This window comes from Lissotriton vulgaris, chromosome 11 (genome assembly GCF_964263255.1).
Source record: "Lissotriton vulgaris chromosome 11, aLisVul1.2, whole genome shotgun sequence".
Classification (NCBI taxonomy): domain Eukaryota; kingdom Metazoa; phylum Chordata; class Amphibia; order Caudata; family Salamandridae; genus Lissotriton; species Lissotriton vulgaris.
The window spans coordinates 876,735,328-876,755,370 of NC_141699.1; the positions used below are offsets into that span (position 1 = coordinate 876,735,328).

General features: G+C 46.0%; 1 protein-coding gene across 1 annotated transcript in view; it reads left to right on the forward strand.

Moving 5' to 3' along the window:
- Window positions 1–20,043, forward strand: part of SNED1 (sushi, nidogen and EGF like domains 1) — a 2,960,801-nt gene that overhangs the window by 1,969,344 nt on the left and 971,414 nt on the right. The window lies entirely within an intron of this gene.

Here is a 20,043-nt window from a genome sequence, read left to right on the forward strand (position 1 = left end):
CACCCGCAGCGACGTCGTGTTCGAGTGTAGTGAACCCATCCCGTCTGTTATATAGCCAGAGTGATTATGCCGAGGGTCTACACCTGTGAACCACGCACCAATGCACCCACGCAAAATCGCTGTGCATTGGAAATGCGCGATGTAAACCTGTGTCAAAGCGGCGGCCATATTGGAATGGCTAAGAAGAACGTATGTGTTTGTACCCCTCAATACCTAATTCCCATTTTATATATGGAGATATATATTTCAAAAGAGCCAGGTGTAGCGGAATAACTGCTATAACCGGCCATCTATATTATAAATGCCGTAGCGTGAGAGACCGGCAGATAAAAGCGATTAAGTTAAAAAGCGGAAAGAATCGCACGTGATGCTAATGACCTTGTTTATTTGGTGAGAATGGACGAAAATAGTAATTAGTTGAAACGAAAAAACGAGAGTATGTTATAGGAGGGTACATATATTGTGATGCAAAGGCTGGGAGGAACGACGAAAGTGCGGCGGCCATCTTTGCCTGTATTCCCCCTATGAATGTAACGAGCGAGTAATGCTATGCAAGGGAGGTACAAAACCCTCGGCGGAAGCAAATGGACATACTTTGTATGATATCATTCGACTTGATCAGATAAACTCGGATTAATAGAACATTTGAATAAAGATAAGAAAATGCAAAGAGTGTGGTATTGAAGTAAAAGTGTGACAAAGCCATGGTTCATGGAACCGTGATGGAATGGGTCCTATTAAAGAGCATGAAGTAACAATGTGTTCGATCTGGAGACCAAAACGCAAATAGTCTGAGTAACGAACACCTATTCGGGTGTGCTGTCTCAAGTCCGATGGGAATATAACCAACTTGATCCTAGTAAAGTTAGCAATGATCCAAGCCTGTTTGGCTTATGGCCATAGAGCCCGAATAAGTGAGGAGCGTCTAATTGATGCAAGATAATAAGGCAATGGCAGATAGCAAGGTGCAGAAAGACAGAGAAGAAATAGCATTGGCATACAACAGTGTTTGAGACCTAATCAGCGCCCGCATTAATGAGTAAGAAGTGAGCCCAAAAGCCAATATAAAATGGGGCCATTTGCAAGTGTTCTTCCAGAAGGAAGAGTGGTATATACAAGTTTAGTATTTACACGTTGACAGTACATTATTTAGATCTTACTTAAGAATCAGGGTTGACAGTCCATTGTTTAGATCTTATTTCAGAGTATAGGGACATGTCATCCTGGATTTACACAAGTGAGGCGTGATCCAAGTGAAGGACAGGAGCAATCTAGGGCGGGTGGGGGAAAGAGGGCATCAGATTATGTGGGCTAAACCAGGAAATAATGTAGCTCGTCCTCGGTGTTATGACCGAGTTCTATGCATCGTAGTCTACATATCCAGCCCGCCTCCCGTTGTCTCAATGCTAATTCCCTATTTCCTCCTCTAGGGTGGATAGGTTGATGATCAATGCCCAAAAACCACATATTGTCCGTGTCTTTATGGTGTTCCTGCATATGGAAGGTCATGGGGTACCTCATGTCGCCATTCCGTCTTGCACAAACATGTTCCTGGATGCGGGTCTTTAAAGCTCTCTTGGTGCTTCCAACATAAATCTTGTTGCAGCCACACCCCAAAATATAGACAACATATTTAGTATTACAATTGATCAAATGATCTATTGTATAGGTTTTGTTGGTGTTAAAACAGAATTCCTTGGTTCTATTTTTACCCAGTACGCACATGTTGCACTCGCTGCATGTAAAGAAGCCTTTAGCGGGAGTAGTTAGCCAGTTGGTCCGCTTTTTGGATTCTATATAGCTTGGGCAGAGCATGTTGCGAAGGTTTTTTCCTCTCCTATAGGATATTTTGGGTGTCCTAGTGATTGTATCCTGAAGACTCGGAATGTCCGCAATCAGATACCAATGTTTTCTTAGAATATTAAAGACTTTGCTGCTTTGATCAGAGTATTGTGTGTTGAATGAGAGGGGTCTGCTAATGTCTGATGGTCTAATTTTGGGTGCCAAAGTACTAGATCTTGATATGTTTTGGACTTTTTTGTTAGCTTTTTCGAGAGTCTTTCTTGGATAGCCCCTCTCAAGGAACCGTTTTTCAGTTTCCTGGATGTTGTGGAGGAAAGAATCCTCCGTGCTGCAATTCCGGCGCATCCGAATCATTTCCCCATAAGGAATATTTTCGATTACGTGTCGGGGATGTGCGCTCTCATAATGTAGGATACTGTTGCAGGCTGTCGCCTTACGATGAGTACAGCTTTGGATCTTGTTATTTTCTACAAAGAGTTTCACATCGAGGAAATCTATGGCTTTCTGATTGTGTGTCATCGTAAAGCGAACATTGAATGGATTATCATTAAGATATCCAAAATACTCCAAGAGATCCGGGGTAGGTCCATCCCAGATCATGATCACATCATCGATGTACCTACCCCAGAAAATGATGTTGTTCATCCATGTAGCTGCATGGCGACCCCATGCATGCTCCCGCTCAAACCAGCCCATGAAAAGGCCGGCGTAAGCGGGAGCAAATTTAGAACCCATGGCAGTCCCTTGCGTTTGATGGTACCATGTTGAATCATGCAAGAAATTTTTTTTTGACAATATAATTTCTGTCATCTCAAGAAGGACCCCATTGTGTAACATGTGGTCAGCTGAACGTTTGTCCAGAAAAGTTTCCAGGGCCCTTATTCCAAATTCCTTTTTGATACAGGTGTAAAGCCCGACTACATCGAGGGTAACGAAGTGTAGCGTATCCGTCCAATTAAAACCCTCCAGTTTGCCCAATATGTCTTTCGTGTCCCTCAAGTAGGCAGGGAGATTTTGTACCATGGGCTGGATGAAAGTATCCACATACTCAGATAGTCTTTCCGTAGGTGAGTTAACTCCGGAAATAATGGGACGGCCAGGTGGAAAGGGGCCTCCCTTGTGAATTTTGGGGAGTATATAAATGCATGGATAAGAGGGGGTTGTTACTGTGAGGTATTGACACTCCTCAACACTGAGTAAGCCTATCTCTCGCCATTCTGTGAGTCTCATGTTAATATGGGATGTAAGAGCTTCAATAGGGTTGTAACCAAGTCTGGTGTAACAGGTGGAGTCAGAAAGTTGACAGGAAATTTCATTCATATAATCTTCCTTGTTCATGATAACTACGTTTCCCCCTTTGTCCGCCTCTCGGATAACAATATTTTCATCTGACTGGAGTCTTTTTAAGGCTTCGGACTCTATGCGTGTGAGATTATATTTGGAAGGGGGAGCACGTTTAGGATTATCAAGCATTTGGTAAAAAGATTGGGTGCCTTTTTCTTGGAAGATTTCAATATTTGGATGAGTACCCGTGGGGATGAATTTAGATCTTGGTTTTAGTCCACTTTCAATATTCACATCCTCAACAATATTCAATTCACTTCTCACATTGTCAATGTCAATAGATGTATCGAGTTCCACAGAAATCATTGCATGAATAGTGTTTATTTCATTGGCAGTATAATCTGTGACAGTATTTACATTGTTCGCATTAACATGATTAGTTGGGTTGCGTGCAAAATGATCTTTAAGCTTAACCAATCGGACAAACTTCATTAAATCAACAAATAAGTCAACATCTCCACCCGTTTGATTAGGGCAAAAGCCTAAACCCTTATTGAGGACAGAAATTTCATCTTGATTAAATTCTCTTTTTGATAGGTTGACAACAATAGATCTTACTGTGTTATCAATCTCAGTTCTAACTATTGTGGTGGATTCCCCTTCTTTTTGGATCTTGTTATTCTCTCCACTGATTCTAGACTTGGTTTTTTCGAGTTTCTGTTTGCGTTTCTGCCACTTCTGGTGGAATTCTACCTCACTTATCGTCACCCACACAGAGGGAATTGACTCCTATTTCAATCCGATATCCTGATTTGGAATATATCCGCGGCTTTTTGATTACCATTGCGCCCTGAAGAAGTTCCGCCTGACGGAACGAAACGCGTTGGCTGGTTTCTCTTTTGGAATATTAAAAGAATTCTGAACTCTTTTTCAATTACGGATTCAGCGTTTTTCATCTGGAACAATTTTTGACTACAAACTCTATCACCCACACATGGTGGAGATCCATTTACCTGAGCGGTGCATTTCAAAATTTGATTAAAAAATTAATCTTGAAATGGTTGGGTGCGTGAGAGCGAAAAATGACTAAAATCAGCTTTCAAGCTGGGCTCTTTGGGAAATAGGTATTTACTGTAGAACAGGGTAGTCTACCCCATCTTTAAGGTCTGTGTTCGAGCTAAACAGTAAATGACCAGAGAAGCTGCCAATCCACTTGCTTTCTCTGTGAGTTGTTAGAAACATTGGTAGCCACATCACTCTGCATTCTGCTACCTATAGCTTTACAGGAGTCACAGTGTCAGAATGTAGTGAGCTGAAAATGCAGGACTTGTTAAACACTCACCTCCCCATTACATTGGCCCAGGTGAGGGGCTGTATCTTTATGCGGGAATGTCTGACATAATATGACGTCAAAAACATTGGAGGTGGAATATCAACGTCAAGAATATCGAAGTCCTATCTACATTAAAATAAGTACAAAAATATTGAAAAAAATATTGTAAAAAATATTGTTGTCAAAAATATAGTTTTTTATGTTTAACCCCTTCCATGCTGATGACGAACCCCAGCCGTCATGCACTACGGTGCTCGTGTGCTGATGACGGCTGGGGTTCGTCACAGCCCGCCCCTGTTCGTGTTGTTTACAGCACACGAGGGGAATCGCGGCCGCATGGAAGGAGTTAAGAATAATATAAAATTAAATAAAAACATATAATAAAATAAACATTGTTAAAAATATGTTTAAGATTATAAGTAATACATATAATGTAAAAAAGTAAACATATACATATAAAATATAATATATATATTTACTTAATTTTTTTTACAATTAATTACTCTAATAACTTATAAATTGTTAAAAAAAATTTATACATTATAAATACATACATACACATACACCAATAATATTATTAAAAATATCAAAACTATATAACACATTTTAAAAAATAATTTTCAATAAATTAGACACTACATTAAAACAGTAAATATTGGATAGCGTAGGGGTAAAAGTTACTCTTCCAACTCCAGAGAGTGGAACACTAGGGAAAGTGTTGGATAGCGAAGGGGTGAAAATTACTATTCCAACACCAGAGGGTGCAACAGTAGGGAAAGTGTTGGATAGCGTAGGGGTCAAAATTACTATTCCAACTCCAGAGGGTGCAACAGTAGAGAAAGTGTTGGATAGCGTAGAGGTTAAAATTACTATTTCAACTCCAGAGGGTGCAACAGTAGGGAAAGTGTTAGATAGCATAGAGGTAAAAATTTCTTTTCCAACTCCAGAGGGTGCAACAGTACGGAAAGTGTTGGATAGCGTAGGGGTTAGAATTACTATTCCAACTCCATAGGGTGCAAAAGTAGGGAAAGTGTTGTACAGCATAGGGGTAAAAATATATAACAAATTTAAAGAAAGAATGTTCAATAAATTAGACACTACATTAACTAAAACAGTAAATATTGGATAGCCTAGCGGTAAAAGTTACTCTTCCAACTCCAGAGAGTGGAACAGTAGGGAAAGTGCTGGATAGCGTAGGGGTAAAAATTACAATTCCAACTCCAGAGGGTGCAACAGTAGGGAAAGTTTTGGATAGCATAGGGGTAAAAATTAATATTCCAATTCCATAGGGTGCAACAGTAGGGAAAGTGTTGGATAGCGTAGGGGTTAAAATGACTATTGCAACTCCAGAGCGTGCAACAGTAGGGAAAGTGTCCAATTCCATAGGGTGCAACAGTAGGGAAAGTGTTAGATAGCGTAGGGGTTAAAATGACTATTCCTACTCTAGAGGGTGCAACAGTAGGGAAAGTGTTGGATAGAATAGGGGTTAATATTACTATTCCAACTCCAGAGGGTGCTACAGAAGGGAAAGTGTTGGATAGCATAGGGGTCAAAATAACTTACTAATAATCAAAATAATATTTTCTTTTGTAAAAAAAATAATATTAAATTAATAAATTACAACAAATGAATTAACAATACCAATAAATAATTATTTAAAAATTATTACCAATTATTAATTAATTAACAATTGAAATAAATACAATTACATAATAATTATTAAAAATGTATTAACAAATCCTAATATCCTAATAAAAAAAATATATATATTTCAATACCAAAAAACAATCATTATTAAAAAACATTTATCAATATTGATAAATACAAGACATTATAAAAAATCTAATTTAATTACCAATTAATAAGTAATGAACAATTATTCTAAAATGTATTAAACATCTATTACCAATTATTATTTGATTAACAATAATTTAATTATCAATACTCAACACAAAAAATAATGACTTAATTACAATTAAATTACTTCTCACCATATTACCCTATACCACGGGTACTCATAGTACGGCCCGCAGGCCGGCAGCGGCCCGGCAAGCCTTCTGTGGCGACCCGCGGACCAGGAGACATCGTACCAGTGATAAAAAAAAATCCAAGAGTGTCTGCAAACACTGCCGGTTGCAGAGACACTCTGAGAGAGACTGCTGCTCTGTGGGGCCAGGCGATTCATTCCAGGAGGCCAGAGTGGGGCTGCAGGGGTGCTAAGAGGTGAACAAAGCCCCATTCACATGCAAATGGTCTTTTTAAAGACCTGTGAAGTGCTCGGGTGGGGCTGTGTGTCTGTGCGCGCTGGGGAAGCTGTCTCATCCCGGTGACACACAGGCAGGGTGAGATGACAGAGGGAGGTAGAAGGACAGAGACAGAGGGAGAGGGAGGGAAAGGGAGACCGAGACATGGAGACAGAGAAAGGGAGACAGACAGAGGGAGGAGGGCGACAGAGGGAGACAGAGGGAGGGAGACGGAGTGAGGGAAGGGAGTGAGGGAGGTAGTGAGGGAAGGGAGTGAGGGAAGGGAGTGAGGGAAGGGAGTGAGGGAGGGAGTGAGGGAAGGGGAGTGAGGGAAGGGGAGTGAGGGAAGGGAGTGAGGGGAGGGAGTGAGGGGAGGGAGTGAGGGGAGGGAAGGGAGTGAGGTTTGGGAGGGAGTGAGGGAAGGGGAGTGAGGGACGGGAGTGAGGGAAGGGGAGGGAGTGAGGGAGGGAGTGAGTGAAGGGGAGTGAGGAAGGGAGTGAGGGGAGGGGAGTTAGGAAAGGGTAGTGAGGGAGGGAGAGAGGGAAGGGGAGGGACGGAGAGATTGAGGGAAGGGGAGTGAGGAAGGGAAATGAGGGAAGGGGAGTGAGTGAGGGAAGGGGAGTGAGGGAGTGAGGTAAGGGGAGTGAGGGAGGGAGTGAGGGAAGGGAGGGAGTGAGGGAAGGAAGTGAGGGAAGGGGAGTGAGGGAAGGAGTGAGGGAAGGGAAGGGAGTGAGGGGAGGGAGTGAGCGAAGGGGAGTGAGGGAGGGAGTAAGGGAAAGGGAGTTAGGGGAGTGAGGGAGGGAATGAGGTAGGGGGAGTGAGGGAAGGGGAGTGAGGGAGTGAGGGAAGGGGAGTGAGAGAGGGAGTGAGGGAAGGGGAGTGAGGGAGAGAGGGAAGGGGAGGGAGTGAAGGAAGGGGAGTGAGGAAGGGAGTGAGGGAGTGAGGGAAGGGGAGTGAGATAGGGAGTGAGGGAAGGGGAGTGAGGGAGGGAGTAAGGGAAGGGGAGTGAGGTAGGGAGTGAGGGAAGGTGAGTGAGGGAAGGGAGTGAAGGAGGGGAGTGAGGGAGGGAGGGAGAGAGTGAAGGGGAGTGAGGGTGGGGGAAGGGAAGTGAGGGAGGGAGGGGGGAAGAGGGGGAAGAGAGTGAAGGGGAGTGAGGGAAGGGGAGTGAGGGAGGGAGAGGGGGAAAGGAGTAAGGGAGTGAGGGGAGGGAGGGGGGAGGGAAGGGAAGTGAGGGAGGAAGTGAGGGAAGGGGAGTGAGGGAGGGAGTGTGTGAAGGGGAGTGAGGGAAGGGGAGTGAGGAAGTGAGGGAGGGAAGGAGAGGGGGAAGGGGAGTGAGGGTGAGGGAAAGAGAGTGAGGGTGAGGGAGGGAAGGAGAGGAAAGAAGAGGGATGGAGTGGGAGGGAGAAGGAAGGAGAGGGAGGGAGGGAGAGGGAAGGAGAGAGGCAGTGAGACAGGCAGAGTGAGTGAGAGAGGGAGACAGGGAGGGAGAGAGGGAGATAGAGGGTCGGAGGGAGGGAGGCAGAGAGATATATCTATATGCCGGGTCTGGTAGCTCAGTGGACGAAGGCGTCCGCTGCAGGGACCTGTGTTCAATCTCATGGTCACAGTTTTTATTTTGTTGCTCTAGCCCCGCCCCCTCCCCCATTCACCCTACCCCCACCGGTGCGGCCCTCGGACACAAACCACACTGTAAATTTGGCCCCCGAGAGAAAGTTTGTGAGTACCCATGCCCTCTACCCTCACAACACATTTTAATAATTAATTAATACACTTAATATAATTACCAATTAATCAATTAATAAAAATATTTACCAATTAATATAAATTCATGACCAATTATTAATTAATTAACATTAAAGTATTTATCAATACCAATAAATACATTACAATTAAATTACTTTCCACCCTATTCCCTTATAAACCCACAACCGCTTCAAAACTAAAACACACAATTTATTTAAAAATATTTAATCATTCCTAAAAAATATTGAATTAATTTACAATAATTAAATTACTTCCCACTCTATTCCCCTATAAACTCACAACCCACTACCGTACTAAAACGCATAATTTACCTAAAAAAATTATTACTAACTTCTAAAAATGTAATGCATATATTTTTTTAAAAGTACAATAATTAACAAAAATTATAAAAACAAACATATAAAATACATAATTAAATACATAACACTAATATTAAAATCGATATTAGTAACATCGATATTTTTGCTATCGATATTACTAACTTTGATATTAACAAAAACAATATTTCTTACCTTCGGGTCGATATTCTGGTCGTCGATATTCTTGATTTCGATATTCTCTCCCTCCAAAATTTTTAACTCAATATTATTGTATGTCGGAATAAAAATGTCGATATTTAGACTGTTTACCTTTATGCGCAACCTGCTCACCCCTGACATTTTTTTAACCATAAAGCTGACTAAAAAATAATTTCATTTATGAAGTTTCATTTGTTTTTTTTTTAAGTGAACAAATAAACCAGCACCTTTAAGGTCTCAGAAGCAAAAAATTAGCTCTAGGTTCTGATACGTGGCAGGAGCAGTTCCCACGAAGAGTGTGAACTGGTCTACATTGCCAGTGAGGATGTCTACTCAGACCATGTTCTTGAGTAACATGAATCAGGCCGGGTACATGATCACCAGGTTTTGTAGACCTGATCCAGTACTTGAGGAGCATTAAATAGTGTGGTATTCTTAAGGGGATGTGGACTGGGTTGATGTTCGTAAGTGGGAACTGCACAACCTAGAAAGGTATTCGGTGGATCGGAGTCCAGTTCTTGAGGAGCAGGGAGTAGACTGACTGAAGCTCCTTCATGGTTGTGGCTAGGTGGGGGTTTCGACGGACATACTCTGAGCTGTGGTTCTTGCAGTGTCATGGACCATGCCTGCATTCTTGATGGAGTTTGGACTGAGTTGGGGAACCTCAGAGAGCGTAGACAAAGGATTGCATTTCAGCCCGTTTGTCGGTTGGACAAGGTGCTAGATGATATGTGGATTGTGTCTAGAATGCATTCCATAGGAGAAGCGATCTGTTCAAGGGGGCTAAATCACTGTGTGTGCCAATAATGGACTGTTAAAAATTGAGGTAAAAGGGATTTTAGTTTAAATACTCATAGCTGCCAAGGTTTCAGATTCATATGTGTGACATTTTCATAATTTCAGTGAAATTATGAGTGACATTTCAACGACTCGGAGTGACACTTTCTTGCTTGCAAAATCAAGCAATGAAGACAATGGAAACATATAAATAACACATATTACACCCATTTGAGCAACAAGAAACTCCAAAAAGATCTTTCAACTTCTGAAAAGCACCATCAATGGAAGGACACTTACCACTCTGTCCATACCGCCCACCCCACTGTGATGGCTTTATAGCAGGTATATCCATGCCACACTTTTGTGCCCACTTCTTCCCAGATCGCATGATTGACCGGTGCAAACTGCAGTAAGCCCCCAGGCGCCACTTTCTACATTGCAACACAAGGATGTTTAATTACAGGGGGGCCTGCTAGCCACCGGCTGAATCACTGGTCAATTAAGAGAGGGTAGGAAAACCTACACAGCCGAGGATTTGCCTAATGCAAATCAAATCAAATCAAAAATAGCTTTATTCGATTTTGTTTCTTAAAACCCATAAAAGCACAATAAATAGAATTAAATATACCAAACATATTCACATGTACAATATTCTACCAAATCCTTCTTAAACCAAGATCATTGTTAAAAATAAGAAGCTGGGTATATTATTTACACAAATGTTGAACTCATTTAGTGAAGACTAGAGAATTAGTGCATTGTATTCCTATATCTAATACCAGTTTTTAAAAAGGGCGATACAGCAAATATAATCAATACATTCTCTAATATTTGAAGCCTCAAAAATGCCGTTCTACATTGTCGAAGTTCCCACTTCTTTAAAATTGGTATTAAAAATCTCTTCCTGGGGAGATTATAGAATTTACAGAAGAAGATACAGTGTAACATAGATTGAATGGGCATGGTAACAAGTTTTTGGACCATGAGTTTACCTCTGGGAAAGTAATCATTCTAAAAAAGGACCCACCGCGGAAACGAGTTAACAACATGCGTGGGTAGCATCCTTGAACCTGTACCAAGTAGGGCTGAATACCATTACACTGCAACATCAAATGATTCTCCATAACTGAGGGCTTTTCTTTTTCAGAAAGCCAACGCTTGTTTTCTAGATAGTTTAAACATGTTAATTTCAGGTTCTTCCTCGATATACTTTCCAAAAAAGTTGGAGAATCAAAGTATTCTGGGTGGCCGATGTCGTACGACAGTTCTTTTACATATTTAATACATAAAATCCTGGATACCTCTTCCAATTTGAGACAGTCCTTAATCACATCTCTATTAAAACTAGGCTCATCGGAGGACCACACCTTGTGCCACAAAAGAAGGGGATTAACTTTAATAATATCTGAAATATAAGGCAGGCCCAGTTCCTTATGACATGCAAATATAGCAGTGGAACCCGGGACAGCTAGGAGGTAGTGCAAGAATTCGTTCTCGCAACACTGGATTTTTTGGGTATTAGCTATTCCCCAAAGCCCCACCCCGTATATCGCGGTAGATACACATTTGGACTTATAAATATCCACCAACACCGGTACTGGTCGGCCGCCCAGTTTATTTGAAAAATTCCGTACTGCGCCTATCGCTCTAGAGAAACATAGTTTTCTTACATTTACAGCTGATGTCCACGAGCCCGATTTATCAAAATTAATACCTAAATAGGAAAATCTGTCTGTGGTATCTATTTATTTTTTTAAAACAAGCTTTATTTGTCATGTTTCACATATATTGCAGAGCTCCGAAGCCCCGGAGACAGCTGCATACATCCAAAGCACAGTAGCAGATGACAGTGACTTTTTATATTGAAGAAACTAACAAGAACAACCCGCCCCACCTCCCCCCAGTCGCACCCACCCCCCCCCCCCCCGGAATCACGTAGCAGCACACACTGGAAACACATACAGAACCCCCCCTCCTGCCAGGTCCCATCTTCTTCACACTCATTAGCCTGTCGGAGGGCCATCTCATTCCAATGGCGGATCCAAGTCTAGTCCTCGGTAATCTGCCCATCGTTTCCAAATCTTATAATGTTTACGGGGAGGTGCTCTCTTCTGAGCCACATCTAAGACACTCAGGGGATACGATCATTCCTGCTCTCCACAATCGCACCCTAGTGAAGTACACCCGATGTTAGTATTTAAACTGAATAAGGCGCAATCGCGTGGCTATTGCCGCCCCCCGCAGACTCGCTAGTGCCTCAGCCCAATCCTCCTCCTCTAGGTCCCCTACATCCTCCTCTCAAGCTGTTTTGAGCCGCTGTAAAGTTGCTGAGCAGTGAATGATCTATGTCTGATATAAGCGGGAAATCTTGCGGTCTGGCAGCTCCCCCATAAAGACCTTAGCTTCAATGGGGCTGAAGTCGGGGAGAGATTCCAGGCCCTCCAAACAAGGTGCCAGAGCGTGCCGAAACTGGAGGCATCCAAAAAACTGGGAACGTGGCATGTCGTACTCATCTCGCAGATCTTGAAATGATTTAAGCGTTACATCGGACATCACATCCCCCAGAACCGAGATGTCAATGGAATCCCAGCCCCCAAAACCCTGCAGGGCAGCAAGCTGGGGTAAACGTCCATTGCCCCAAAGAGGAGTCTCTCTAGTCAGAACATTCCCTCACCCCATTCTGCGCTGGGCCTGCCTCCAAATATGAAACACAACCTGTGTAGCCGGGGGCAGAGTCTTCCGACGCGGTGCAGAGTACAATAACGCATGTAAAGATTGACTGTCCATGAGCTGCCGCTCAACCGCATAAGCCGGGTCATTCCATTCCCCGTACCACCATTCGTTAAAAACCAGCAAGTGCGCAGCTTGGTAGTAGGAGAGGACATCCGATGAAGCTAGTCCCCCTGTGTACGTGGATAGGAAGCATGTTCGCAGGGCCACCCTAATCGCGCCTCCCCCCATAAAAACTCCCCCAGTGCCAAGTTGACATGCCAGAACCATAGGGGTGGAATCTGGTAGGGATGGTTTTGTAACTGATAAAGAAGATGAGGGAGCGCCACCATCTTAAATATAGCTGACCGACCATAAATCGTCAGGAGCATGCAAGACCACACCTTGAGATCCTCCTTAGTACGATGCCAGACCGGGCCAAATTATGCTTCCTGGCTACCGCCGGAACATCGGACAAACCCCCCCCCCCCGGTACTTCACCCCCCCCGTCGCCAATTGTAGGGCCGATGCCCATTCCTCCACCCCAGAACCTCCCCCCAGAACCCGATCTATCCAAGTCTCTAAGAAAGAACAGCATTGTCGTCCTCGTATAATGCTATCTTATCAGTCAGTCCTGGTGCCCATCGAAGCCCTTTAAGCTGAGCATCTATTTGCACCCAGGCCGCCAGTGGCTCCATGGCGAGCGCGAAGAGGTAGGGGGAAAGGGGGCAGCCCTGGCGGGTACCCCTCCGGATAGGGATGGAACGAGAAATCGCCCTCCCCACCCGCACCGAAGCCGTTAAGGTAGTATACAACAGCTGCAAATAGCCAAAAACCGCAGTCCCAGATTGAGCCTCCGCAGCAATGCAAACAGGTATACCCAACTCAGAGAATCGAAGGCCCTGTCCGTGTCTGCCAGCAGCAGCGCCAACGACTCCCCGAGCCGCCTATGGGCGGACACAGCTACGTGCGCACGCCTAATATTGTGGCGGGTCGCCCTCTGAGGCATGAACCCTGCCTGGTCCGGATGGACTAGAGTCGTGATGTGCGGCTTAAGTCGGTTAGCCAAAGCCTTGGCCAAGACCTTTGCCTCAATATTGAGGAGGGAGATGGGGCGATATGATGCATGCTGCTCCGGAGGTCTACCTGGTTTGTGGAATACAACTACCTCCGCATGCCTTCAGTCCGGGGGAAGTAATCCCTCCTCCCACGCCTCCTCCACCACCAGACGAAAGTGCGGGGCCAACTGCGTTAAAAACCTTTTAAGAAATTTGCAGGGAAACCCATTCGGACCTTGAGCCTTCCCCGGATTCAATTCTCCCAGGGCCACACTGAGTTCCTCATCCGATAGAAGGCGATCCAAATGCTCTCGCACCTCATCCGAAACCGTCTTAGGCGGGAGATCATCAATGAATTTCACAATAACCTCTGCCTCTAGGCACTCTTTGGGAGAGTATAGGTCCTCAAAGTGCACCACAAAGCCTGCGGCAATAGCAGAGGGTTCTAATATCGGCTCCCCCACCGGGTCAACGACCCGTGGTAAGGGCTGGTCATGAAATGTACCTTGGCACAGACGGTGAAGCATTTTGCTCGATTTATCCCCCCATTGACAGACCCTACTGCGCGTTGCCAGCCACGCCTGACGAGCCTCGTCTAGCAAGAGTGCAGTGTACTGCTGCTGAGGTAACACCAACTGTCTCCTGGCCGGTCCCCCATCCACCTCCCTGCCCCTTCGCTCCAGCGCCTCAATATCTGCCTCCCTACGCACCAGGTCCCTCTGCCTCTCCCTCGGCGCGGCCACACACCATGAAATATCCACCACCCCCCAACATGGGTTTCATCGCCTCCCAGAGCACAGCCGGTGACTCAACTGACCCTACGTTCGCAACTAGGTAATTATCTACCTCCTTGGCCAGGTGTTCCCTATATTCCTCTTTCTGCAGCTGCCACCCCGACATGCGCCATCTAAGAGGGTGCCTCCCAGGGCTAATCCGAACCTTGAGTGCAACGGGCGAATGATCAGACAGGGCTCTAGGCATAATGTGTGCTGACATTGCTCCGTGGACCATCCTCCTAGGGAGAAATATGTAATCAAGTCTCGGGCAGGATGTGTCTCCAGATGTCTGTCCAGTCTAGCCCTGCAGCCAGGGAATGCAACTTGGTGGGGGTTCCTCACACTCCCTCTCCCCTTCACTCCTCCATCTATCCCAATCCCTGTCCATGACATCATTCCAATCGCCCCCTACCAAAGAAAGCACATCTGGCATATCCCCCCACAGTGTTAGTAGCCGTTCCACTAGGGACCACTGTAATGGCGGCGGTACATATACTCTACCCAGGGTCACAACCTCTCCCCCGATCTTGCCCTGTACGAGTACATACCGTCCCTGCGTGTCAGACCAAATTCTCTCGTGCTCATACTGGACCCTGCAATGAATCAACACAGCCACTCCACGCGAGCTTCTCGTAAACCCCGAGTGAAACACCTGAACATATCCATAGCGTTGGAGGCATAAGGCTTTGGTACCCATAAGGTGTGTTTCCTGAAGCAGGAGCACGCCGGCCCCAGCCCTCTTAGCATACTGAAGAAGAGCTCCCCGCTTCACCTTGTCTAAGGCACCCCTGACGTTCCAACTGACCACATGTATGGACCCAGGGGTCATACGCCGTTCCACCTCCGTATCAGGCATGTCAAAATAACAGACATACGTGTTCTCCAAGCTACAGCCAAGGTTCCAGTCAATGGGTGTGAATGCGCAATCAAACAAACTGAACAAACCCCCCCCACCCCAAACCTCCCAAACATGGAAGCATCTGTCGCGGTTAGATAGGAGCCTAATCCCCAACAGGGAGACCAGTACCAACCCTTCCAATGGTTCCCCAACTGACCACCCATACCCCGCTGGGCCTCACCCCTTCCCACCCACCACTACGTGACCGGGTACCCAGCCCCTCACATGTGCCCATTCGGACGTCAAGATATTACCACTAGGATATCAGTCCCCATAGAGCCGGTTAATCAGTCCGCTGAAGCCTGTCTCTCCGACGACCTGTCATCCCGCCGGGGGGCCGAACCAGACAGCGATCGCCACCTGGACCTCGATCTCCTGCCGCCCCGCCGGTGACCCTGTTGTTCCTTCCGTGCCGATTCATTTGACGACGAATCCGAGTCTCGGCCAGGCAGTGTGTGAACCCGCACCCGTACAGTTTCATTCGTCCATGTAAAGACCTCCTCCGGCGAGTCAAAGAACAGAGTGCGGCACCTATATATCACTCTCAAGCGGGCTGGATACAGCAGCGCATACTGGATTTTCAATTGTCGAAGACGAGCCTTGGCCGCTAAGAAGGATTGCCTCGGCTTCTGCACCAGGCGCGTGTAGTCTGGAAAGATGAGGATCTTGGCATGGTTGCATGTAAGAGACTCCGTAGCCCTGGCCTGCTTCAGGATAGTATCGCGGTCCTTATAGTTCAAGAATTTGGCAATGATCGGCTGGAGACCCGCCCCCTGTGGGGGCTTCTGTATGAGGGCCCTGTGAGCTCGCTCCACCACGAAGCATCTGGAGAGGGTATCTGGGGGGAGCCAGCCCTCCAGCCACCGTGTCAGAAAGCGCTCCGTGCTATCTTCCTCGCAACCCTCTGGAAATCCCACAACGTGGAGATTGTTGTGCTGAACCCTCCCTTAAGCGTCCTCCGCCTGCAGCGCCAACCCCTTCTAGATCTTCTCCATTGCCGCCACCTTCCTTTTAAGGGTCGTAACATTGTCTTCCATCCCGGATATTAGGGCCTCAGTCCCTGCTATGCAATTGACGGCGTTGCGCAAATCCTGCCGCAGTAGCATGACAACGGATCCAACAGCCCCGATCTGCGCATGTAATATATCTCGAGACTGGGTGATGGCAGCCTTTAACGCACCTGGCTCTGCGTACCCGTAGCCCTTGCAGCCGCACCCGTTCCAGTAAATTTATCCAGGGTGCCCTGCTTGGTAGAACCCCCGCCACCTTTGTCCTGTGTCATTGTCCCAGGGGGTGTCCTGCCAGAAGATCCTCAAGAATGGCTGTCGAACCGGCTGAGCACCAACACAGCCCAGACCCAGGCCCAACGCAGGATCCGTCCCACTCCAAGCCCACTTGCAGGTGGCCACCTCCGCAAGGACAGCCCAACGTCCGCCAATACTCCACGGTCTTCACCTCCTTGGCCCTGATCTTCCCCTCCGTGGCCCACCCCGACCACCGACACGCGTCGCAGACCCTGGCCCCTCCCGGGCTCAGCCGATGACCCCAAGGCCAGCGAGGCCCAAGTATGCCAGTGTCAATATGGGGGAGGCCGGTGACAGACCACCTTTCCACTTCCTGGGGGCTACGCTGTGCTGCTCCGCGATGGGGCCCCAGTGCACTTGTCGCACCGCGCTTTTGAGTACCAAATCTTCGACCTGCAGCCCAGGGCAAGAGACCGGGCGTCCAGGACCCGGAGGGCCCTGCCCCACCTTCACTACGCCACCGCCGTCACCGCGGCCCGGCTCGGCCGCCGAACCCCCTGATGGCCATGGGGCAGGCCCGCCAAAGATGGAGAGGGGGGAGAGGGGGGACCGAGACAGCCCCCGCTAGCAGCCCCAGACCACCGCCGAACCCCACAGCCAACTCACCCCCGCACATCTGCTCCACTGATGTTCCCAAGATGGCCGCTCCCGCTTCGAAGCCCCTGCCCGTCACTGTCGTTCCACTGGGCAGCACCCTGGAAGGGCCCCTCTGTGTTCAAGGGACCACTGCTCACAACCGGAGCTCCCCAGCTGTGGGACTCCTGGAGGGCCGGGGTCAGCCACGGGACGTCTCTACAAGGTGACCTGCACCGCCCCGGCAGCCCCACCACAGCCGCGCCGGCCTCTGGGCCTCCGCTCCTGGCCCGGCCGGCAAATCGAGGCCCCGGCTCTCTCCTCCTGGCACCACTAGCAAGCTGCGACCGCCATGCTTGCCAGTCAGGCCACGCCCCCTGTGGTATCTATTTTCGTGTTATCAATAAAGATTTTACATATATTTCCTTTTTTCATCCCACAGCACATAGTAAAGGTTTTACTTTTGTTTATTTTCAGGCCTCTTTCCATCATATAAGTTGCGAATTTAGTAACTGCTGTTTACAGGCCTATCTGTGTCCGCGCCATGATGACTGCGTCTTCCGCATATAATAAAAGGCGGACTGGTTCATTCTCAATCATAGGATAGTGTTGCCTGTCCCGTGCCAAAAATGAGCCTACACTATTTATATAAAGGTTAAACAGGAACGGGGCGAGTATGCAACCTTGTCTCACTCCCTTATTAATATTAAATTTAGTTTTACACTCTCTCCGTTTCCCGTACCGGACCCTCGCACTGCTCCCCTATATAGCTCCTTAATGAATAGCAGCAGTTTTGTATCAACACCCATCTCACTCAGGGTGTTCCAGAGTTTGTCATGACTTAAGCAGTCGAAAGCTGAACTTAAATCGACAAACGTTAAAAAATTTTTTTTTCCCTTTTAGCTAATACATATTTACCTATAATTAGAGTTAAATTTATTCCCTGTTCAATGGAAGCGTGTGAAATTATGAAGCCAACTGTAAGGTCACATTATATGTTGATCACGTCAATGTCTATTCAATCATATTTGACGACTGTTACAAAACCATTCCATCGGTGGCTTCTTACAAAATTCCGTTTCAATCAGGTGCATTTTCTGTTGGGTACTTATGACAAGTGGTGTAAACCTTATGAGAATGTACCATGTAAATGTGACGATTTCTCTGACCAGGATTTACTGCATTTTGTGTTTTTTTGCCCCTTTTTTAAGACTGGCAGGGAAAAATTCATTAAGCCAATACTAAAGAACAAAGGGTTTAAGCAGATAAAACCTGCCTTGCTGTATCTGCAACTCATGGAGTCTCCACTTGTCATGTTCAAGGTAGCCAACTTTTTTACTGCCTCTATTCGTTCCAGACAGAATAGACTTCGGACGACTTCAGCTTTACATTATGTAGATGTTGAGCAGCGCTAGTTGTCTTAAATGATTAGTGTATTAAAAGAACTGCTGAGATCATCATTTTATGGGATTTTGTAAAGTTTGTAAAAATTTCCTCAAATCAGCAATTGTCCCTACCGACCGCCACTGAATTCTGTGTATATACTGAATTTTTATCTTTTTAACTTCTAAATTGTTTTTTAACTAATTATTGTTCTTGATATTCCAATGTATTTATATAGCATACATTTATGATTTTAAACTAATCGAATAAAGTGATTTTGACTCTGAACTCTCTGACTCTGGTTCTTAGTCCTGTCCTAAAGCTGTATTGGAACTTTGAAAGTAAACCTGTCTCTTCCACCCAGGATTGCAATTTATTTAAAATAACCCTTCCCGCCACTTTCATTAGCGAATACAATAAGGAAATAGGACGGTAACAGTTGGGTTTGTTTCTGTCACCCTTTTTAAAGATTGGAATCACGATAGAATCTGACCAAGAAGGATTAAATCTATATCTATTACAGCTGTTCAATACCTTGGTTAAGAACGGGGCCCATAGCTCAGTGTTAGACCTGTAGAAATCTACTGGCAAGCCATCCGGGCCTTGGGCTTTCCCAGGGGCACTCCCTTTAATCGCTGTTAGAACTTCTTCAGAGGAGATATTAATTTCAAAGGCCGAGGATTTGCCTAATGCACAAAAGATGGAAACCTGTCCTAATCGGAGTTCCACCTGCGCGTGCCTGCAGGCGGGCCTCCCAAAAAACCCGAACCATGATGCATTCCTATAAGCTTACCTAGAATGAAAGCTCAGTTTAACTGATTTATTTCTACTGCTGCATATTGATGTTTCAGCATGTTTGAAACTCGTTTGCAGTGAAAGACTGGGACCGGCCTCTACAGGGCATTATCTGTAAATGAGGCCAGGCAGCAACAAAACATCACAATCAGGCGGCAGGCTGTCTGACTCATAGCAGCGCAGCACCACGGGAATCTCCTGAGACCAATACATTGTAGCACTGCAGGCATGAACCTACCAGCAGCCCATAGCTCAGTGGCGGGCATACCAAGACTGCAAGAGCAGGTCACAGGCCACGGTGTGTGAAGTGATGCCATTCCCGGCTGCCTCCCACGCCAATTAGGCAGCGCTTCAGCTGAGACACTATATAGAATGCATCATATTACTAGTACTAGTTCGTATGAGGGTACACAAACACAGACCAGTGGTGGCTACTAATTCAGTTGAATGCAAACTCCAATTATCACATCAAAGTAAGCAAATTCCTTTACAGTTTGTTGCACTTTGGATAATAATGGGCTAACAATAAAAACACGTAGAGTGATAGAGTACATTTAATTTGAATGAATTCACACAAAACTCTACGTCAATAAAACACTACTAATTCTTTTACTGACGTACATGAGAGAAGTTTGTTAGTGATATTCTAAGTGCAATCTTGACAAACTCAAAACACGCACCCTGGGGCTCCTCTGATAGAAATGTTACTGGGGGGCATTGTCTTTGTGGGATGAGGCACTTTGAGTGCTCATATGATGGAACCACGAGAGCTCCCCTATGTAGGCATATTTTCTGGCATCACAGGCAGTGGTGGCTGGTGAC